This window comes from Hordeum vulgare, chromosome 1H (genome assembly GCF_904849725.1).
Source record: "Hordeum vulgare subsp. vulgare chromosome 1H, MorexV3_pseudomolecules_assembly, whole genome shotgun sequence".
NCBI classification, from domain to species: Eukaryota; Viridiplantae; Streptophyta; class Magnoliopsida; order Poales; family Poaceae; genus Hordeum; species Hordeum vulgare.
This window is the reverse complement of record NC_058518.1, coordinates 342,504,454-342,529,341: the sequence shown is the minus strand read 5'-3', so window position 1 is coordinate 342,529,341 and position 24,888 is coordinate 342,504,454.

Sequence of the window (24,888 nt, the reverse complement as noted above, 5' to 3'; positions counted from 1 at the left end):
CGTTTCATACTGCTAATCAACTTTCATGATGAAGATAGTGAAATTGATGAATTCGGTGTGTCCTGAAGAAAATCACTTTCAAGACTTTGAAGCATGAAGATTTACTCTTTCTATTTTATTTTCTTCACACTTGAGTAATAGGAACACCGTACTATTAAAGGCGGTCGAAGTTACACTTTGGAATGAATTTCCTCATGATGCTCAACCCAAGCCTAATCCTACCAAAAGCCTCAAGTGAGGAATACGAGTGACATGAGGACTCTCACAGTTGAGGGTTCCGACCGTTTCGATAGCCACGCCAAGTCATTTGTCTTATCCACACCAACGGTCATATTATTTAAGGGCATTAGTGTCAAATCATGTCGGGATGCTCCCAGGCTATAAATAGCCGCCCCCCACAACCATTAGCTGGTTGGCTGCTCCGTTAGGAACTGACACTTGTCATAAGAGCAACCCAAATTCCTCAGAGTCTTCGAGAGTAATTCATCAGTGAGGAAATACCCCATACACCGAAACCACAAACCAAATCTAGTGATTGAGCATCACTGAAGAAGTTGTTCCTGTGTGGGACTGAAGCCTTTTACCTTTGAGGACTGTGCATCCTCCATATGGTTAGGCGTCATGGTCTAGAGCTTTCCAGTAGTCAATTGTGGATCGCCGGGTGACCAAGTTTGTGAGGGTTTGGAAGTCTGCCCTGAAGACTTACCACGAGTGTTGGGCGAGGACTGTGTGTTCTTAGCCCAAGGAGAACACGGTAGGGACTGTGTGTCCCGGGACTGTGTGTCCTTTGGTTTCAATACCAAGCCGCTCCAAACCAGATGTATGACTGTCACAGCAGTTGGAACTGGGTCATCAACTACTGTCTTCGCTGTGAAACGGGTTCTAATTCCTCAACTCCTTACTTTCCTCAGATTATGTGTTGATGACTTTCACTTCTACTGTTTGAAGAATTAGCTGAAGACTTTCTCTAAAATTCCTCAACCCCAAATTCTTCACGCTAGTTAATCCTCATATGTTTTCTGCATGCCTGCTCACAGTGCAATTTGTTTTCACATTCCTCACTCTGAAAAACAGCTGTTGTGAAACTATGCACTTCTGATCCTTTACTGTTTCCGCTGTAAGTTAGTCATCGGTGAGGAATTTCCTCAAAAGGAATTTCCTCAGTGATGAAATTCTAAAAATCTCCTATTCACCCCCCCCCCTCTAGTCGATATAACGCACTTTCAATTGGTATCAGAGCAAGGTACTCCCTTGTTCTGTGTGATTTTGGTTTAACCACCTGGAGTTTTAGTTATGTCGACTGCAGGCATGTTTAAGGTGACTGCAGCATGTCCTACCTTCGAAGGAAAGAACTTTCCCTTCTAGAAGAACAAGATGCAAATGCATCTACAAGCTATTGATAATGATCTCTCGTATATTGTGGAACATGGCGTCCCCATCATCTCTGCTAGTGTCTCTGCTGCTAATGTGAAGAAATTCAAGCAACTCGATTCACAAGCGAAGAATATCATCTGTGGCCATCTGAGCCCAGGCCAGTTTGGAAGAGTGAGTGCTTTGGGCTCTGCAACACTGATTTGGGAGAGACTGTGCAAAGTAAATGAAGGAGTATCAACCCAGCGTGACTCTCTTGTTGATATTCTTCGCAATCTCTTCAATCGCTTCAAGAGGCATGACAATGAAAGTTGCCAAGACACCTTTGATCGCCTCACTGACATATCAAATGAACTGCAAGCACTGGGAGCTCAAGACATTACTGATCACGAAGTTGTGACGAAACTGCTGAGATCTTTGGATTCTTCATTTGATACTTTAGTTCTGATGATTCAAGAAAGACCAGACTACAAGATACTTGATCCAGCTGATATACTCGAAAGGCTAAATACTCATGAATTCCAGTTAGAAGAAAAAGAAAGATCTATATGGACCAAGCTATTCCATACCACGTGCACTGAAGGCTAGAGCAATTTCCTCATCTGAAGAAGAAGACTCAGATGACAACATTGGTGACCCTGAAGAATTTGGGTAGGATCTTGCAATGCTCGTGCGGAAATTCCAGAGGTTTACACGACGTGGCGAGTTCGGTAAATCTTCAAGAAAAGACATGAGGAAATCAGAATCTTCATCTGAGGACTACAAGAAAAGAACCTGCCACAAGTGCAAGAAATCAGGTCATTACATTGTTGACTGTCCCCGTTGGGGAAAGGAATCAAAGAAGAAGAAATACAAGGATGACAGTTCTGATGACTCGAAGAAGAAGAATAAATCTTCAAAATCCTCATCTTCAAAGCCCTCATTGCACAAGAAGACTAGTTTCAGAAAGGCTCGAGCACTTATTGGCAAGGAAATGGACTCCGAGGAAGAATCAGAGGAATGTGATGAAGAAGAGGGTTTTGATGAAGACTCAAAATCCGGACAGGCTAGTCTTGCACTAGCAACCACTTTCGTCAGCAAGTCAATCTTCAATCTTGAAGAAGATGATAACACCATCCACACTGATGACTATGCTGATGACTTTGCTCCAACCTATTGCTTCATGGCAAAATGTTCAAAGGTACCAAATAATGCATCCTCCTCTGATTCAATTGACTATGGACCTGATGATTATAAAAAACCCAGTTACAGTAAACTTTCTATCATTGCCACTAAACAACAAACTGCCCTGGAAAAGCTTTAGAAAGTGCTAGATAGAAGTGATGATCTGTTGAATGATGAAATGAACCTTACCCAAATCCTCACTAAAGATGTGAAAAGTCTTCAGTCTAGATTTGATAATCTTCAAGATCGTTATGATACACTTCTCGCTGATCATGGGAAGCTTTCCTATGAATTTCTTCAAAGGAAGCTTGATCTAGAGAAGATGAGGATGTCTCATGATGATCTTCGTATGGAAAATGATTCATTACTAGCTCAACAGATCAGCGCTGGTCAAGTTGAATTCATTCCTCCATGTCTTAAATGCATTGAACGAGAAACTGCTAATTCTTCACCAGAATCATCAAATGCTTCTATTGCTACAAATTCTTCAACTGCACCTGTAGTGTCTATTTCCTCACTTGAGGAAAACACAAATGTTACTCATGAAAATGCAGGGTTGAAGGAATTGTATGTGACAGGCATATACAAAAGCCTCAAAGGACATCAAACCCTTTGTGATGTGCTCAAAAAGCAAATCTTGAACAGGAACCTGAGGAAAGAAGGAATTGCCTTTGAGAGGAAATTAAATGCTGATGGATCTTATTGGAAACCTGAGCAGTATCCCAAAACCTCATGGGTTGCTGCTACTCGGCCTCCTTTTGATCCATCTAATCTAACTGGCTTTTCATGTGAATTATCCTATTCCTCAGAAGAGTCATTTGACTGCAACTATAAACTGTTCAAAACTCAATCTGGTGAAGTATTTGCTTGATATGTTGGAACTAACTGCAGGAATGGCCCTCCCTTGAGGAAAATCTGGGTTCCCAAAAGCTGTCTTGAAAATCTTCAGGTGAATGTCCTCATGACACCACCACTGAAGAATCTGAACCCCAGATCAAATTCCCCAGGAGGACCAAAGTTTAAGAGGATCAAAATCCTCAACTGGTCAAAATTATGCTCGTACCCATGCTAATGCGTCTAACATGCAGGGAAACTACAAGGAATATGAATATGAGCGTTACTCTTCAAATCATTATGTTCATAAATCCTCAAACCAGTTCTCTGCATATTCATATGAGTACTTTAACCCCCCTACTGTTAAGAGAAGTGCATTAGCTTCAATGCCACCTTTCTCATATGGTGCTTGCAGGATGATGAATGCTTTGCCACCCCTTCAAATGTGGGTGGTGAGGAAATCGAACTAATCACTTCTACAGGTCAGGTCTCCAGATGAAAATCATCATCTCAAGAATTTGCTGGAGACCTGAGGAAATTCTTGATAGGACGCAAGCTAATGTTGATGAAATAGAAATATTTCACACGTCCTTATAATTCTGTTGTGATGAAATTCTTATCTGATGAAATTGATATCATATTCTTCAAATCTGAAGCATATGATATGGTAAGCTGTACTAATTCATCTGCGGGATGACAAACCCAAGAATACTGAGTGCGTTCTTGATCGTGGCTGCACACATCACATGACTGGTGATAAAAGCTTGCTGATGAATATGCCACTAACTCCATCACCTCTGAAGCAAATCACATATGCTGACAAAGGTAAAAGCAAGGTATTGGGACTTGGCAAAGTGGCTATTTCCAAGGATAGGCATATGGACAAAGTGATGCTTGTTGAATCCCTTGGTTTTAACCTCATGTCAGTCTCGATGCTTTGTGATCTTGATATGATTGTTATCTTTGGTAGATATAGATGTGTAGTCATCATGGAATCTGACAGATCCAAAGTCTTCGAAGGTGTAAGAAGAGGGGATTTGTACATTGTTGATTTCTCCACAGGTCCTCAACCAGCCACTTGCTTACTAGCAAAAACCTCAGAAGGATGGCTATGGCACTGAAGACTAGGTCATGCAGGCATGAGGAATTTGCACACGCTTGCGAAGAAGAAGCATGTCATCGGCATCGAATCAGTCAAATTCCCCAAAGATCATTTCTACGGTGCATGTGAATCTGGGAAAATGACCAGATCCAAGCATCCCTCGAAGACTATCATGACCACTACACGTCCATTCGAATTGCTTCATATGGATCTATTTGGACCTACTCACTATGCCACAGACACCAATGCAGCATCTTTATATGACTTCGTCATAGTTGATGATTATTCCAGATATACATGGGTGCATATCATAGTGTATAAAACTGAAGTGCAGGAAATCTTCAAACGATTTTCTTCAAGGGCCTCAACGAACTTTGGCATCAAGATCAAACATATCAGGAGTGATAATGGAACAGAGTTCAAAAACACTGGTCTTGATGATTATCTTGATGAACTTGGTATTACTCACGAATTATCTGCTCCCTATACTCCTCAGCAGAATGGTGTCGTCGAAAGGAAGAACAGGACTCTGGTTGAAATGGCAAGAACTATGCTTGAAGAATATCAGACTCCTCGTCGCTTTTGGCCTGAAGCAATCAACACTGCATGCCATATCATCAACAGGGTATATCTTCACAAATTCCTCAAGAAAACCTCATATGAACTCCTCACTGACAAGAAACACAATGTAAGTTATTTCAAAGTCTTCAGTGCAAAATGTTGGATTAGAGATCCTCACCATAGCTCAAAATTTGCACCTAAGGCACATGAAAGTTTTATGCTCGGTTATGGAAAGGACTCGCACACCTACAGAGTCTTCAACAACTATCACAACAAAGTTGTTGAGACTGTAGATGTGCGGTTTGATGAAACTAATGGCTCGCAAAGAGAGCAATTGCCTTCTGATCCAGATAAGTTGTCTCCTGAGGAAGCAATAAAGCTCAAACCTACTGAAGACGTTGTCCCCACTGAGGAAATTGGTGAAGAAACGATCCCCATCACTGATGAAAATCAAGAAGATGCTCCTAAGGAAATTGCACCAGAACCACTTCCTCAGCCCAGACGAAATCCTCAACGAGCTCATCCGAGGATTGCAAATGAAGTAGAACTTGACAAAATCCTCAACGACATCAACGCGCCAGGTCCTCTCACTCGCTCAAAAGCTTCACACTTAGTTAACTTTTGTGGGCATTTTTCCTTTGTATCCATCACAGAACCCTCAAAAGTAGCTGAGGCTTTTCTGGAACCGGAGTGGATCCAAGCTATGCAAGACGAACTTCTTCAATTCAAGCTGAATGACGTATGGGAGCTCGTCAAACGACCAGATCCTCGCAAGCACAACATCATCGGCACCAAGTGGATTTTACGAAACAAGCAAGATGAGGACGGTCAAGTGGTGAGGAACAAGGCATGACTTGTAGCCCAAGGCTACACCCAGGTTGAAGGAATAGATTTTGATGAAACTTTTGCACCTGTAGCTAGACTTGAAGCTATTCGAATACGACTTGCTTATGCTAATCATCATAATTGTAGCGACCCGACTCAAAACGAGTCAAGCCTCTGTGTTTACGGAAAAAAAAGTGCTACGTCTAAAAGAATTCTAGTACTAATGTGTAAATACGAAGACTAATTAATATATCTAATTACTCTACCGTATACTAGTGTAGGAATACTAGTCTAGAAATAATAAACTACGGGAGTAAAAAAAATACAAAGAAAAATACCTTTAGAATACAGAGTAAGAATTAATTCCAATGAGGAGACGACTTCGAGAAATCCCGCCGAAGAGAAAAGAATATTTTTATTTAATAAATCTAGTTAAACCAAAAGATTGATTTAATCCGAAATAGATGATTTTTGGATGCTCCTATGGGTCTATATTTATAGGTGAAAAGGAGGTGTAAAGGTCCATAGATAAACAAGGTGGAACTAAACATATACCTAATGTAGGTAAACTAGAAAAAAGAAGTAAAAAGGTGCCTCATGGGCCAAAGGAATTGGCCACCGCACAGCACATGCACATGGTTGGGCTGGTTGGCCTCGGCGGGCTTTGTTTTTTTTTTTTTGCGAATGAACAATTTTTAAAAAAAAACAAAAAAAACGTATAAATGAAAAAGAGAGAACATTTTATATAGGCATATTATATATCAAAATTTTCAGAATAAAATTTTCTAAAACATGAACATATTTTTAAAACCAAAAAAATACTTTTTAAAAAAATATTTTTTTGCAATAACTTTAAAATGAAAAGGAATTTGAATTTCAGATAAATTGCAAATACTTAAAATTTGAATCAAGACATAGTCTCTGATTTTGGAGGGTCATTTTCCTCCTCTCGTTTGACTTTTTTTAATCAAAGGGTTTTGAAAACATTCAAACTCAAAATTGAAAAGGGATTCAAAATAGAAAATTTTGGGAAAGTCATTTTATTCCCTCTCATTTTTTTGAGAAGTTTCAAATTCCACTCAAGTTTCAATCACTCAAACAATTAATCTAATAATTATATTAACATTCCAAAATTTATAATTTTGGGATGTTACAAACTACCACACTTAAAATGAATCTCGTCCTCGAGATGCGAAGAGGCTAGAAAGAAAATGTTATGGTTTGGGGGGTCTTCTAACAAATATAGTCTCCTGCAAAATGGGGTGCTACCACACTTAAAATGAGAGTTAATGGTCGCTCAAATTTTTAACATTCCTCTGGGGTCTTGGCATCTCGCTCGTCACATTCTTCATGGTAACTTCTTTGGTGAAGTTCTTCCATTATATTCATAATGTTTCCATCAAAATCGAGGGTTCTTCTGTTGATATAAGATTCTTCCGTCACTAGGTCTTCTTAACTGACAAGTCTTGTGACCATTCTAAATAACCTATCGATGATTCTCATGGTGGTCTACCATTTGTGGTTATCCTGCAGAGAGAAGGGTCTTGGCTTCATCCTCACCGTAAAATTTCCTACGCGTGACAACAAGTGCCATGTACATGGGCTTTCATTATACCATTCTAAGGCTCAAACAAAAGCTTCAAAGGACGTCGTCTCTCACTATGGGTAAGTCTCTTAGATTTACCATTCCGAATAGCAAGAGAATGACAATAGTAAGTCGTCATGGTGGCCAAGCCATGTCGCACTGAAATCATTACCTTGTATAAGTCTTAGTGAATCTCGTATTCTAACACTTGGACATCCTCAGAAGCGTTGCAGAGTTTCTCTTGTCCACGAACGAAGTTTGGATAAACCATTGGTTCTGCAAGCTTAACAAAACATCTATCGTTTCTTCACCACTCTCAAGTTGTCGTATGCTCCTAAGAAAACGTTTGCTGATACAAGTTTCCTTCTCCAAAAAGATAGTACTTGATCCTTGTTAGTCCCGGGGTCTGTGGGTTTCAGGCATACTTGGGGTAAATGTGACACACCGCTGGGTAGTGGGTGGTTCCTTCACACAAGAAACAAGTCACCTGACTAGTTGGGCATTCCTCGGCTGGGTGATTTTCTTCACAATGAGTGCATCCATCCTTGTGTTCCTCCTGGGTGTGTCCTATTTCTCCACAGATCTTGCATGCACAAGTCTTCTTCTTCGGATTATCATAGCACTTCTGAATAAGACGGGATCTTAACAGAGTCTTCTTGAATTCGTCCCAGGTTTCTGCTCCACTAAATCCTTGTATGGCATGATGCATTTTCCACCAGATTGCAGCATTTTGTGTAAATTACTGAAGAGTGTGTTCCACTTCATACTTCCTTGAGATCAAGTTGCTCCCGAAGTGGTTCTCCATGTTCTGAATCCATATTTCAGCCTCCATTTGGGTCATTGGTCCAGAGACTACAAGTCCAGCCTCATACTCCATCTGGTAGGGTTGAGGTTTTGGGGATGAGACAGGTAAGAGAGGGAGGGAGATACACACAATACAAACAATATTTTTGAGAATAGGTTTTATTTGTGGCGGTCGGAAAACACACACCAGTGACGGCTCACAAATCATCGTATCTAACATGGGTATAAAACAGGGGTTTGGACTTCTAATGGTCATATAAATATTTGAACGCTTCAGGGTCTTCGAATTCTTCGAGTCTTGAGAGTCTTCAATTGGTGCAGCTTCAACTCTTCAAATGCATGGTGATTTTCTCTTTACTTTGAAGTGGGACTCGGTTGATTCTTCATGTGGTCAAAGGGGTAAGGGTATTGTCTAACTATTTGAGGTGAGAGAGAACATTTGATGAAATCAGAAGAGATGAGAAGTAAAGGTGTTGTTTGAAAATAAGATTTTTGAGAGGTCCTATCATAAGAAGTTTCCAGTTTCTAGGGTCACGTCCTACAGTCAACATGTGCTCTGATACCATTTCTGTAGTGACCCGACTCAAAACGAGTCAAGCCTCTGTGTTTCTGTGCCATCCCTGGATCAGTATGCTGGCACACACAGTACATCAATGTATATATCAAAGTGCAATCACATGTAAATAGCGTAAAACTGATATATACCTTAAATATCTCAGCGGAAGCAGTCAAGGGAGTGGAGTCCCACTAAACACCAACGGCAAGTTGAGTGTAGACCGTAACCCTGAATCGTACTCTTACTCATCGAAGAAAAAGATCTGCAACATAAGACGTTGCAGCCGTGTAGGTCAGCATATTGAATATGCTGGCAAGTCACATATGAGAGGGGGGAAATATAATCATCTATCTCTACATGCATATATGGCAGGTGGTGTTGTAAGTTTTAGCGTAAAGCAAATTTTCTCCTACAACAAGAGAGGGCTAAAAAGCAAAATGTTACTATATTGTTGGTTGTTAACGAGATGGTTCCGCCAACCAGTTCTCATACCCGAGTTGTCAATAATTACCCTCATCAAATATATTTAATGGTGTTGAGAAATCCAGATAACTTCAGTTCATTTGGCTCAAGTTGTCCATGACCGTGGACACGGCTAATCGATTAGTTTTGAGTACTCTGCAGAGTTTTGCACACGTTCCCCACAAGATTTGATCGCCTCCGAGTATGTCCTCGCACTTCAGGGTGTTTGAAGACCGGATGATCAAAACATGGTCTTTCAACGGGTCCCTCTGAATCCCTGTCGGTGCCCATCCATTCCTACCGTTCTTCTACATCTGCTAGCACCGCCTGTCCAGAGTCGCCGCGTTGTCCAACCAAGCCAGAGCCCATAATGACTTGTGGCTGTGCAGGTAAGCCTTGGGTCTTGAAAATATCCGTCCGTCTCTTTGAGCCTGGGTGAAGCTTTCCGCAGGATGTCATGGCCTCTCCAGCATCCCGGGTCATCCACTGGGTTCTCGAGGGAGCCGATCAACCGTCCTTCACCCAGAGTTGCATTGCGTCCGAGGTCTTGAAAATTCTTGTCTTAACCGGTCTTGATTATTTAATCAACCTTGCATCACTCGTGTTATGCACTCAACCGAAATCCCGTCTACTCAAGCATAGCAATATGAAATTTGTCGTCCCGGGGCCAAGTATCGGGGTTGTCGTGTGCCTACCACATGATACTACAATCTATACTAAAATTTCCAAGTACCTAAGCAACATGCAATTTGGGCATAGGATGGTAGAACTACGATGCATAAAACATAGGTGATAGTATGATCAAAGTGACTTGCCTGGTATTACTTGATGAAGATAGTCGCTCTCAAAATCCTGATAATTTTACTCGCCACACTCCGAGCAATCTATCGTAAATGAATAGCATTCAATAAACATTCATGCCAAAAAGGAAGAACCAAGAAACATAAGAACAAAGCATGTCTTGGTGCAAAATAACAACGTACTAAGGTTTAATAAAAAGGTCCTAAGTGTGTTGTAAAGTGAAGGTGCATGAATGAGATCAAAAGAGCTAATGGACGATGAACTATTGCTATATAAGCTCGACTTGCATACACTATGGGAGATGATCAAAAATATTGGGAGAACAACATGAATGTTGTTTGACAAATAGTATAAGACATATGAATTTATTTGTAGAAAGAATTTCTTGAAATGGAGCGCTACAACGCAAGTTATAGCGAATTGAAGTATGAATTGAATTTGCATTAAAAAGGTCAAGAGAAGTTGAACTGAAGTACGATGGTTACGTACAAAAATATATGACATGAGTGTTTAGGAGTAAAATGAATCAATTGAAAAGGTGGTACGACTTGCAAGATAAGATCAAATGAATGTTCGAATACAAATTTGAATCGCTCAAATTTGTAAGGTTCAAAGGTCGAAACTAATGATGTTATTGGATATAGTAGATCAATATGAGCGTGTAGAAAAAAGAATTACTAGATTTGAAATAGCGGATCAAAAGATACAAATACTTCAATATAACATTGAATCGGCTTAGAACGATGTGAACACTTTTGGGCACTAATAGATAAATCTGATTTGATAAAAATTATAAGTTGAAAATTTAAAACTAATGATACAAACGGGAAAATTACTTTGATACGAATCCGACGCAATTGAATTCATCTAAAACGGAGCTACGGATAAAAAGATATGATCAAAAGAAGTTTGAATATGAATATGAACAAATTTCGAAATTTGAAAATTTCAAAAAGTTGATATGATAGGTTTACCGGATAGGTGGGATCAAGACGAATCTCTAGGCGTTGGTTTTATCTAATTCGGATAAACGAGTAAAAAGTTATGGCTATTTGAAAAATCAGGGCCAAGCTGTTTTATGGAAGAAAAGTGCTACGTCTAAAAGAATTCTAGTACTAATGTGTAAATACGAAGACTAATTAATATATCTAATTACTCTACTGTATACTAGTGTAGGAATACTAGTCTAGAAATAATAAACTACGGGAGTAAAAAAATACGAAGAAAAATACCTTTAGAATGCAGTAAGAATTAATTCCAATGAGGAGACGACTTCGAGAAATCCCGCCGAAGAGAAAAGAATATTTTTATTTAATAAATCTAGTTAAACCAAAAGATTGATTTAACCCAAAATAGATGATTTTTGGATGCTCCTATGGATCTATATTTATAGGTGAAAGGGAGGTGTAAAGGTCCATAGATAAACAAGGTGGAACTAAACATATACGTAATGTAGGGAAACTAGAAAAAAGAAGTAAAAAGGTGCCTCATGGACCAAAAGAATCGGCCACCGCACAACACATGCACATGGTTGGGCTGGTTGGCCTCGGCGCGCTTTGTTTTATTTTTTTATTTTATTTTTTGCGAACGAACAATTTTTTTTAAAAAAAAACAAAGAAGAAAATCGTATAAATGAAAAAGAGAGAACATTTTATATAGGCATATTATATATCAAAATTTTCAGAATAAAATTTTCTAAAACATGAGCATATTTTTAAAACCAAAAAAATACTTTTTTAAAAAAAATATTTTTTTGCAATAACTTTAAAATGAAAAGGAATTTGAATTTCAAATAAATTGCAAATACTTAAAATTTGAATCAAGACATAGTCTCTGATTTTGGAGGGTCATTTTCCTCCTCTCGTTTGATTTTTTTTTAATCAAAGGGTTTTGAAAATATTCAAACTCAAAATTGAAAAGGGATTCAAAATAGAAAATTTTGGGAAAGTCATTTTATTCCCTCTCATTGTTTTGAGAAGTTTCAAATTCCACTCAAGTTTCAATCACTCAAACAAACAAACAATTAATCTAATAATTATATTAACATTCCAAAATTTATAATTTTGGGATGTTACAATAACATCATATTATATCAAATGGATGTGAAAAGTGCATTCCTCAACGGTAAGCTTGAGGAAGAAGTATATGTTGCTCAGCCCCTAGGTTTTGAGGATCCAAAGAATCCAGACAAAGTCTTGAGACTCAAAAAGGCTCTCTATGGTCTCAAGCAAGCACCTCGGGCATGGTATGATACATTGAAGGAATTCCTCATGAAGAAAGGCTTCAAACCTAGTTCACTCGATCCAACTCTTTTCACTAAATCCTATGATAATGAGCTATTTGTGTGTCAAATATATGTCGATGATATCATATTTGGCTGTACTGCCAAACGATACGGTGATGAATTTGCTTACATGATGAGTGAAGAATATCATATGTCTATGATGGGGGAGCTGAAATTCTTCTTAGGTCTTCAAATTCGTCAACAACGCAATGGAATCTTCATATCACAGGAGAAATACCTCAAGGATGTTCTGAGGAAATTCGACATGCATGAATGCAAGGATGTCAAGACTCCAATGCCTACCAACGGCCACCTCGGCACTGATGAAAATGGTAAAGATTTCGATCAGCATGTATATCACTCTATGATTGGCTCTTTATTGTATCTATGTGCATCTAGGCCAGATATAATGCTTAGTGTTTGCATGTCTGCACGTTCTCAAGAAAAACCGAAGGAATCACACCATAAGGTTGGGAAGCATATTCTTCGATACTTAGCTCACACGCCAACACTAGGATTATGGTATCCCAAGGGCTCAAATCTTTATCTGGTAGGGTATTCTGATTCTGACTATGCTCGTGACCGTGTGGATCGCAAGTCAACTTCTGGCACATGCCATTTCCTCGGAAGATCACTAGTTTGTTGGTCCTCAAAGATGAAGAACTGCGTATCACTCTCCACTGCCGAAGCTGAGTACATTGCTGCTGGTTCATGATGTGCTCAATTACTATGGATGAAGCAAACCCTCAAGGACTACGGCATCAACGTGAAGAATGTGCCTCTCTACTGCGACAATAGATGAGATAGAATGCAATAGAAATAGAAACAAGGATAGCGAACGGGGTACCTACTCCTAAGGGTCAAAGCAAGCCCTTTAATTCAATTCTTTATTCTTACATTAAAATTCTTACATTAAAGAATGAATAAAATCTCCCCAAGTAGGATTCGAACCTACGACCAGTCAGTTAACAGCCGACCGCTCTACCACTGGAGAGTGCAATCAAGATTGCATACAACCCAGTACAGCACTCGAAGACCAAGCACATCCAGATTCGTCATCATTTTCTTCGGGACCATGTCCTCAAGGGCAATATCCTCATCGACCATGTGAAGACTGATGATCAACTGACAGATATCTTCACTAAGCCCTTGGATGAGAAAAGGTTTTGCAAGTTGCGGTGCGAGCTAAATATCGTAGAATCTTCAAATGTTTTGTAAAAACATGCACACATCCTAACACTTATGCAAAATTGATGACTTAGATGTGCAACACATGATGAATCGATTTTCTTCAACTGACGAAGAATATCACTGTGAATGTGAATAAATCAACGAAGAAATTGATTCTCACGGCCCTACGACAATTGTACGCGGCGTCTGTAATCAACATTCTTATATGGTGGGGTCACGCCACCGCCCAATGTGAAATTCCTCAAGTTGATTTTCTTCAAATGTTCCGTTTCCTCAAAATGTGTTTTTCTTCAAAACAGTTGTTCTTCATTGTGACGATTTATCACAAATCCTCAAGTTACTCAAATCTTCAAAAACACTTGATGACTTTCGTTTGACTAGATAGACTGTGATTTCAAGTCCTCAACAGCATTCACTTATAGCTATTTCTTCTAGTTGATATTTCTTCTAAGTGAATGTGATCGGACCCTAATTTCCCTCTATGCTATTCTCATCCAGTCTATTCAATTCTTCATATGCGTTCTACTTGAAACTTTGTTCAAAATCCTCACTGCATCCTTGTCAGCTGATGATTTTGTAACGAAAATCCTCAAATCTTCAAAAATTGTTTCTTTAATGCACAGTAACTGAACCCCACTTCCCACGTTCGGATAACCACTATCTCCACTATCTCCACCGCCTTGCTCGGGAACTACACGTGTCCTACGGAGACGTAGAGGCAGGGGCTGTTTGGTCCGAAATCTTCGCGCCAACAGTAACTGCCTGGCTATAAATATGTCCCTATCCTCCTCGGCAAACGCTTCCTCGCCCCATCGCTCTCCTGCTCCAGCAAAAAGCACCGAACCCTAGCGCCACCGCTGGAAGTCTCGTCGCCGGTGAGGAAGAGCTTCACTACCTCGACTTCTCCGTCCCCGGAACCATGCCGGAGTCGGACCATCTTCGTCCGCCGCCGCCGTAGACGTCCTCTGTCGCCGGGTTAGGGCGCATTGGACACGCGACCGAAGAGCTTCTCTACACACCTTTTATGTGTTCTTCGTGCGCACCTTGAAGGGTAAATAAAATCCCATTTTTACAGCAAGTTAGATCTACTATTTTACATCTTCTATGTGAAATATGTTTTTCCTCAAGAATCTATATGCCCTTGATTCCTCAAACACTACCTATCACCACACCATTGATGAACTTCACTAAGCATCTAAGATTTTCACGAGATTCCTCAATTGTGCGAATTTTTGGATCTGTACAACTCTGGAACCCAAGAACAGTATGCTTAGGCAAATTCCTCAACCACTGGTTAAATTCCTCAACTGTCAAACTTTTTCATTTTCTTCAAATCTGAGAACGCATATGAACTCTCCAAATTCCTCGCAACTATACACTGTTCACAGGTACACACATGTCAACTGATGAATCTCTCGGTTCTCATCACATTAACTCATTTGCAGCGTTTCTTGAAGAAAATTTTCAAGTCTCATCACAATCCTCAAGAGTTCAATCTCATCAGCAAAATCCTCAGCTGAAGAAAATGGAGGATGACAGAAAACAGAAGGGAGGAAAGAAACTTGAACAGAACACGGCTTTGGATATCCCTGAGGATATTTACTTGGACTATTGTACACCTGATGAAAATGAAACAATGGCCAAGAGAAAGATTCGGCTGCAGAAAATAGAACGCCGATGGGCTAAGGATGGAAGGAATATGGGTTTGCAACTGCCAAGTATGCGAAGAAATTCGCTCTGAAGCCTCCTGGCAAACGGGCCCCACTTGAGGCTCATCAATTAGCACATCCCTCAAGCCTCAAGACCCTTGATGACTATCCAGATGAGAAGGAAAAGCGTCTGGCTAAGCTCAAGAAGCAGGCAGATGCTGCAGTGAGGAAATTCAATGAATCCTCAGTTGTTGCCTCAGCTGCAGCTACTTCCTCTGCCGGTGAGACCTCTGGTTCAGCAATTCCTCAACCACAGTCTATGCCGTCAAAGCCAAGGGCTCCAAAGCCTCAAGAGAAGTCTGCTCAGGCATCAGTTACAAAACCGTCAGCGCCAAAACCCTCAGCTCCAAAATCCTCAGCACCACCACCAAAGCCTCAAGAGACACCAGTACAGAAGCCAGTCATGAAGCCAATGACCGCCACCTCCAGCTCCTCACTCCCGGTTGCAACCAGCTCGGAGACAAAGTCTTCACCACCTCCGGTGAAGACTCGGGTGTCTGGTGAAAGAGCAACTCTGCCAAGCCCAAGCAAAATCATCACCGCCCCGTCTGCATCAGAGGGCAGTGATGAATATGATAATGAAACCCTGCAAGCGATAATCACAAACAAGCAGGAAAGGGTAGCTCAAGCATCAGGCAGCGCCATTCCTCTGGCCGGGGACCCCAAGGTCCTCCTAGACTACATAAACATCTGGTATGAGGACCCAAACACTCCGCTTGATGATTTAAAACTTCCCCTCGCATCAGCCACATGGTGGCCACTTTCATCAATGAAGCCAAGTGGAAAGAACAGCAAGCCAAGCAGGCCAAGGTTGCAGAGCTTAAAAAGGAGAAATTCCTCAAGCAGAATCTCCTCATCTTGACGCCTGATGCACTGGTGTCAACACAGGCCGAGTTGAAGAATTTAGCTGATAAGTACTCCAAGCTGTCAGATCGTCAAAGTCTCAAGAGCAATTTCATCAAGCTGGCCACTAAAGTTGTTGATGACTACAACAAGAAGGCTGCACCTCCAGCACCAACTCCCCAGCCCTTGATTGAAGAGCGAGTTGATGGATCTCCTCCTGCTGAGGAAACTCCTCAAGCTGAGGAAGTACACCAAGAAAGCCGTGTGGATGTACCGGCTATTGAAGAAATCACCATGGAAGCTCCAGCTGATGAACCTGCTGCAGCTGGTGAGACTGCCCCTGACCCAGCTGCTTCATCAAAACAAGCTGATGACTCTCCTCGTGTTGGTTCCTCAAAGCCAGCTGAAGAATCTGTCGAGAGAACCCCTTCACCAAAAGCTTCAAAGGTGAAGAAGATGACTCCGTCTGCATCAGACGTGAAGAAAACCAGGGCTGCTGAGAAGGAAGCCAAAAAGAGAAAGGCCTCCTCAGCAGAAGAAGAAACAGAGGCCAAGCGCCTCAGAGCACTTGAAGATACTGCTCCGCTGGACCTTGTGCCCCTAAATGTCGCTCCGTCTTATGAAATGGTCATCCTTGATGACCAAGCGAAAGGGACAGATGAGAAAATGAAGGATGCCGCCTCTGAGGAACACACTGACGAAGAAATTTGTATTGATGACAGTCCTCAACCCTTCATTCCTCAGAAAGATACTGCTCAAGGATCAGCTACACCAGCTGATGAAACTGCCTCTGTCACCAAGCCAGCTGAGGAAGAACAAAGTGAAATTCCTCAAGCTGATAAAATTCAAAGCTCTGAGAAAAATCCTCAAGATGAGGAACAGGCTAACCCAACTCCTCCACCTGAGCAAAATGAACCTATTCCTCAGACTGATGCCCAGCCAGAGCAAGCTCCTCAGCCTGAAGCCCCAGCTGATGAAATTCCTCACCCTGAGGACAATGCTGAGGAAAATGCACCTGATCAAGACAATGCCTTCGTCGTGCTCAACCCCGAGACTGCAATTGTTGTCTCCCCTCCTGTTCCTCAGCAAAATCTTCAGCCAGTTCAGCATCAGCCATTCTCCAAGCGACCACAGTTTCAAAAGGAGAATTTCTTTGAAGAGCGCATGTACTTCATTGGAGAGAATCCCTATGACAAGCCTCAAATGAGGCATCTGAAGTTCTGGACGAGGACATAGCTGAATTACTATGCCTCTATGCTGTGTGGAAGAAACAAGATATTCCAGCACAGGCATATTCCTCACGTTGAACTTGAAGCAATACCGTGCCTAGAGCCAGTCCTCAATGTACTCCATGACGCTGGTCTGCTGCCAATGTGCTCCGACATCTCTGATTGGAACAGTGAGCTCATACTTCAGTTTTATGCCACTCTTCACATATCTGGCAACCCTGAAGACATTAGCATCTGGGTGTTTGACTGGATGACACAAAACACTCACTACAAGGCTCCTGCTACTGAGCTCCTCCGTGAACTACCTGTACCAATTCCCTCATAAGAGGTTGTGAAGCTTTATGGTGAGCGTGAGCTGCCCAACGGGATGATGGAAGTCCTCATGAAGCCTTTGGCTGAAGGAAAATCACCGACAAAAACCTTCCTTGTCCACGAGCTCAAATATACACCAAGGTCTGTCTACAGAATCCTCTACGGTGTGCTCGCGCCGATCAAAGGCCATGACGATGAAGAAGATGTCGTAGGCCTCATGAAGAATATCCTCTTCAACATCATCCATGGTATTCCTATCAACATCCATGATTTCTTCTTGAGGACTTTGGCCGACAATGCTATGTGTCCATTTGATCACAAGATATATGCCCCATGGATCATGAGATTCATCAGGACAAGGACAGGCATCAACTTCCACGCTGATTTCCAAAACCATGTTGGCTATATGCCTCCTATCCGGGTCAACAAGAAGACTTTCGAGCGCATTGAAGGGAAAGGAAAATCAGTGATTGAAGAAGGCAGTAGGCCCCTTGATGGCCAGTTCAGAGAGCCAGAAGCTTATTCTTCATGGGATGATACTGAGACTCATCCGGCAAGCCCAGTTCCTCCGTGCGTGATGAATACAAGAGAGCTCATCCTCAGTCTTCACCAGAAGGTGGATCGCAATCACAAGTGGGTCAAACGCCAGTTTGGCGCCATTGTGAAAACCCTCACTGAGACATAGAACTCTGTGAAGCTTAACCATCACTATCTGCATGAGGTTTTTGATCGCACCTGGGCTACACTTGCACATCTGAAGACTCAGACACAGCTTGAAGAAATTGACTTTGAGCGAGACTTTGACTGGTCGTGGCCTCCCAAGAAGAAGTTCAGGCCCATTCTAGTTCCAGACCTTGAAGACAACTCCTTTTCCTCATTCCGCACTGTTGAAACTGATGAAGAACAGCTCGACACTGCTACCGGTCCAAGGAAGAAGACCACTCCCAAGAAGCATCATGGTTCTTCATCCACCGCCAAGAAGTGAAGTCTTCCCGGGCGTTAGTCCTCAGTTTGTCCCTTTTTGTCACTTGATGACAAAGGGGGGGAAACTTGAGAGTTAGTCTTCAAGCGGGATATTTTGGGGCTTATGAACTATATTTAAGTTACAAACTCTTGGCTCTTCCGAAGTTTTTATGTAATGAGTTGTAACTTAAGCCCGATGGTACTCTGACGCTTTTGAACGTTTTTGTTCGCATGCTTATTCCTCAAGTTTTAATGCATGCATGCTGGTATCTGTCATCATGCATCTTCATTTTCTTCATATGATATGTTAAATGTATGCATGATTTACAAGACTCAGAGGGAGATCTCCATGATATAAATCATCAATGTGCATTTGCTGTGAAAAGCAAATCCTCAAGATATGCACATCTTCAGGGGGAGTCTCACTGAATCTTGATTTCAAATTCCTCAAATGAGTATTTACACTTCATTTTTTTTTATCCCTGTTGAAGACTTAACCTAATTTTCATCAACCACCAAAAAGGGGGAGATTGTAAGTGCATCTAGTGCCCATTAGTGATTTTGGTGGTTTGAAGACTTATAGTTTAAGTACCTAATGTGTTTATGAGTGTACATAGGATCTATAAGTCATTGAGGAGTTTGAGAGATTTGATGAATATCGACCCCTGAAAATGTATATCTTCGGTTGAAGAAATTGGTCTGAAGCTGAAGAAATGAAATGCAAGGAATCTGCGATGAAATTGATATTCCTCATGAAGATACTGAAATTGATGAATTCGGTGTGTCCTGAAGAAAATCACTTTGAAGACTTTGAAGCATGAAGATTTACTCTTTCTGTTTTATTTTCTTCACACTTGAGTAATAGGAACAATGTACTGTTAAAGGGGGTCGAAGTTACACTTTGGAATGAATTTCCTCATGATGCTCAACCCAAGCCTAATCCTACCAAAAGCCTCAAGTGAGGAATACGAGTGACATGAGGACTCTCATAGTTGAGGGTTCCGACCGTTTCGACAGCCACGCCAAGTCATTGGTCTTATCCACACCAACGGTCATATTATTTAAGGGCATTAGTGTCAAATCATGTCGGGATGCTCCCAGGCAATAAATAGCCGCCCCCCACAACCATTAGCTGGTTGGCTGCTCTGTTAGTAACTGACACTTGTCATAAGAGCAACCCAAATTCCTCAGAGTCTTCGAGAGTAATTCATCAGCGAGGAAATACCCCATACACCGAAACAACAAACCAAACCTAGTGATTGAGCGTCACTGAAGAAGTTGTTCCTGTGTGGGACTGAAGCCTTTTACCTTTGAGGACTGTGCATCCTCCAGACGGTTAGGCGTCATGGTCTAGAGCTTTCGAGCAGTCAATTGTGGATCGCTGGGTGACCAAGTTTGTGAGGGTTTGGAAGTTTGCCCTGAAAACTTACCACGAGTGTTGGGCGAGGACTGTGTGTTCTTAGCCCAAGGAGAACACGGTAGGGACTGTGTGTCCCGGGACTGTGTGTCCTTTGGTTTCAATACCAAGCCGCTCCAAACCAGATGTACAACTGTGACAGCAGTTGAAACTAGGTCATCAACTATTGTCTTCGCTGTGAAACGGGTTCTAATTCCTCAACTCCTTACTTTCCTTAGATTATGTGTTGATGACTTTCACTGCTACTGTTTGAAGAATTTGCTGAAGACTTTCTCTGAAATTCCTCAACCCCAAATTCTTCACGCTAGTTAATCCTCATCTGTTTTCTGCGTGCCTACTCACAGTGCAATCTGTTTTCACATTCCTCACTCTGAAAAACTGTTGTTGTGAAACTTTGCACTTCTGATCCTTTACTGTTTCCGTTGTAAGTTAGTCATCAGTGAGGAATTTCCACAAAAGGAATTTCCTCAGTGATGAAATTCTAAAAATCTCCTATTCACCCCCCCCCCCTCTAGTCGATATAACGCACTTTCAATGTTGTAACACATACACACACAAATACACTATGTATACTTTTCTACATACATACATACGTACGTACATAATACATACATACATGCATTTATACAATACATAGAGGCTAGTCCCCTCTGTCAATAGGGAGAAACCGGAGTGCACATCCGGCGGCTCGCCGGAGTAGGAAGGAAGGAGAACGTGGGAGGAGCCCGAATGGTCTCACCGGTGATGAAGGGGAGGCCCGGTATAGCCGGAGTGTACGGGGAGTTGGCGCGGTTGGTGATGGGGTGGAGTGGATCTGGCGGGGCGGGTTGAAGGAGGAGCCGGCGGATCCGTCGAGGGCCACGGCCAGTGTGGGGCGGCGCCATGGCCGGAGGGGCCGGTCGAGAGCTGGTGAAGGGGCCTGTCAGCGGCGGTTGGTGGTGGTGGCCGCGGTGAGAGGAGGCACAGGGGGTGAGGGAGGGGTGCAGGGAGGCCGCCGAGATATGGAGAGGTAGGGGGCGGCGAGTGGAGGGGGTCGCTAGAGGGGAGGGGACTTGGCGCGGCGTGGGATTGGGAGGAGGGGGCGACGCGTGAGGGCGAGGTGGGGAGTGATACGTACATTTTGCATCATGCTTTTATGTTGATATTTATCACTTTATGGGCTGTTATTACACTTTACGGTATAATACTTATGTCTTTTCTCTCTTATATTATAAGGTTTACATGAAGAGGGAGAATGCTGGCAGCTGGAATTCTGGTCTGAAAAGGGAGCAAGTTTGGGATACCTATTCTGCGCAACTCAAAAAGGCATGAAAATCTACGGGGAATTATTTTGGATTTTATGAAACATACTGGGCGAAAGAAGTACCGGAGGGGAGCCACCAGGAGGCCACAAGCCTGCTAGGCCCAGTCTACCCCCCTGGCCGGGCGTGGGTGTCTTGTGGGCCCCCTGTTGCCCCTCCGGCGCTCATCTTTTGCTATATGGAGGGTTTCGTTTCAGAAAAAACAAGAGGATGCTTTCGGGAGGAGCCGCCGCCGCCACAAAGCGGAACTTGAGCAGAACCAATCTAGAGCTCCGGCACGGCCGTCGTGCCGGGCAAATTTCCCTCTCGATGGGAGAAATCATCGCCATCGTCATCACCAACACTCATCTCATTAGAGGGGACTCATCTCCATCAACATCTTCATCAGCACCATCTCATCTCCAAACCCTATTGTTGGAATTATGCCCTAGAGGCAATAATAAATATAGTTATTATTATAATTCCTGTATCAAGATAATCGTTTATTGTCCATGCTATAATTGTATTGAATGAAGACTTATATACATGTGTGGATATATAGACAAAACACTGTCCCTAGCAAGCCTCTAGTTGGCTAGCCAGTTGATCAAAGATAGTCAGGGTCTTCTGATTATATACAAGGTGTTGTTGCTTGATAACTGGATCACGTCATTAGAAGAATCACGTGATGGACTAGACCCAAACTAATAGACGTAGCATGTTGATCGTGTCATTTTGTTGCTACTGTTTTCTGCGTGTCAAGTATTTGTTCCTATGACCATGAGATCATATAACTCACTGACACCCGAGGAATGCTTTGTGTGTATCAAACGTCGCAACGTAACTGGGTGACTATAAAGATGCTCTACAGGTATCTCCGAAGGTGTTCGTTGAGTTAGTATGGATCGAGACTGGGATTTGTCACTCCGTGTGACGGAGAGGTATCTCGAGGCCCACTCGATAATACAACATCACACACAAGCCTTGCAAGCAATGTGACTTAGTGTAAGTTGCGGAATCTTGTATTACGGAATGAGTAAAGAGACTTGCCGGTAAACGAGATTGAAATAGGTATGCAGATACTGACGATCGAATCTCGGGCAAGTAACATACCGAAGGACAAAGGGAATGACATACGGGATTATATGAATCCTTGGCACTGAGGTTCAAACGATAAGATCTTCGTAGAATATGTGGGATCCAATATGGGCATCCAGGTCCCGCTATTGGATATTGACCGAGGAGTCACTTGGGTCATGTCTACATAGTTCTCGAACCCGCAGGGTCTGCACACTTAAGGTTCGACGTTGTTTTATGCGTATTTGAGTTATATGGTTGGTTACCGAATGTTATTCGGAATCCCGGATGAGATCACGGACGTCACGAGGGTTTCCGGAATGGTCCGGAAACGAAGATTGATATATAGGATGACCTCATTTGATTACCGGAAGGTTTTCGGAGTTACCGGGAATGTACCGGGAATGACGAATGGGTTCAAGATGTTCACCGGGGGGGCAACCCACCCCGGGGAAGCCCATAGGCCTTGGGGGTGGCGCACCAGCCCTTGGTGGGCTGGTGGGACAGCCCAAGAGGGCCCTATGCGCCAAGGATAGAAAATCAAAGAGAAAGGAAAAAAAAGGAGGTGGGAAAGGAGAGAAGGACTCCACTTTCCAATCCTAGTTGGACTAGGACTGGAGGAGGACTCCTCCTCCCTTAGTCGCGCAGCCCTTGGGGCTCCTTGAGCCTCAAGGCAAGACTCCCCTCCCTCCTCCTATATAAATGGAGCAATTAGGGCTGATTTGAGACAACTTTTTCAAGGCAGCCCGACCACATACCTCCACGGTTTTACCTCTAGATCGCGTTTCTGCGGAGCTCGGGCGGAGCCCTGCCGAGATAAGATCATCACCAACCTCCGGAGCGCCGTCACGATGCTGGAAAACTCATCTACCTCTCCGTCTCTCTTGATGGATCAAGAAGGCCGAGATCATCATCGAGTTGTACGTGTGCTGAACGCGGAGGTGCCGTCCGTTCGGCACTTGATCGTTGGACGGATCACGGGACGGATCGTGGGACGGTTCGCGGGGCGGATCGAGGGACGTGAGGACGTGCCACTACATCAACCACGTTCACTAACGCTTCTGTTGTGCGGTCTACAAGGGTACGTAGATCGGAAATCCCCTCTCGTAGATGAACATCACCATGATAGGTCTTCGTGCGCGTAGGAAAAATTTTGTTTCCCATGCGGCGTTCCCCAACAATGGCATCATGAGCTAGGTTCATGCGTAGATGCCTTCTCGAGTAGAACACAAAAGTTTTTGTGGGCGGTGATGTGCGTTTTGCTGCCCTCCTTAGTCTTTTCTTGATTCCGCGGTATTGTTGGATTGAAGCGGCTTGGACCGACATTACTCGTACGCTTACGAGAGACTGGTTTCATCGCTATGAGTAACCCCCTTTGCTCAAAGATGACTGGCAAGTGTCGGTTTCTCCAACTTTAGTTGAATCGGATTTGACCGAGGAGGTCCTTGTATAAGGTTAAATAGCAATTCATATATCTCCGTTGTGGTGTTTGCGTAAGTAAGATGCGATCCTGCTAGATACCCTTGGTCACCACGTAAAACATGCAACAACAAAATTAGAGGACGTCTAACTTGTTTTTGCAGGGTATCCTTGTGATGTGATATGGCCAATGATGTGATGTGATATATTGGATGTATGAGATGATCATGTTGTAATAGATAATATCGACTTGCACGTCGATGGTACGGCAACCGGCAGGAGCCATAGGGTTGTCTTTAAACTAACGTTTGTGCTTGCAGATGCGTTTACTATTTTGCTAGGATGTAGCTTTAGTAGTAATAGCATGAGTAGCACGACAACCCCGATTGCGACACGTTGATGAAGATCATGGTGTGGCGCCGGTGACAAGAACATCGTGCCGGTGCTTTGCTGATGGAGATCAAGGAGCACGTGATGATGGCCATATCATGTCACTTATGAATTGCATGTGATGTTAATCCTTTTATGCACCTTGTTTTGCTTAGAACGGCGGTAGCATTATGAGGTGATCTCTCACTAAAATTTCAAGACGAAATTGTGTTCTCCCCGACTGTGCACCGTTGCTACAGTTCGTCGTTTCGAGACACCACGTGATGATCGGGTGTGATAGACTCAACGTTCACATACAACGAGTGCAAAACAGTTGCACACGCGGAACACTCGGGTTAAGCTTGACGAGCCTAGCATGTGCAGACATGGCCTCGGAACTCATGAGACCGAAAGGTCGATCATGAATCATATAGTTGATATGATTAGCATAGGGATGCTTACCACTGAAACTATACTCAACTCACGTGATGATCGGACTTGAGCTAGTGTAAGTGGGTCATGAACCACTCAAATGACTAGAGAGATGTACTTTTTGAGTGGGAGTTTAGCAAGTAATTTGATTAAGTTAAACTCTAATTATCTTGAACATAGTCTAAGTCCACTTTGAATATATTCGTGTTGTAGATCATGGCTCACGCGACAGTCACCCTGAATTTTAATACGTTCCTAGAGAAAGCTAAGTTGAAAGATGATGGAAGCAACTTTGTAG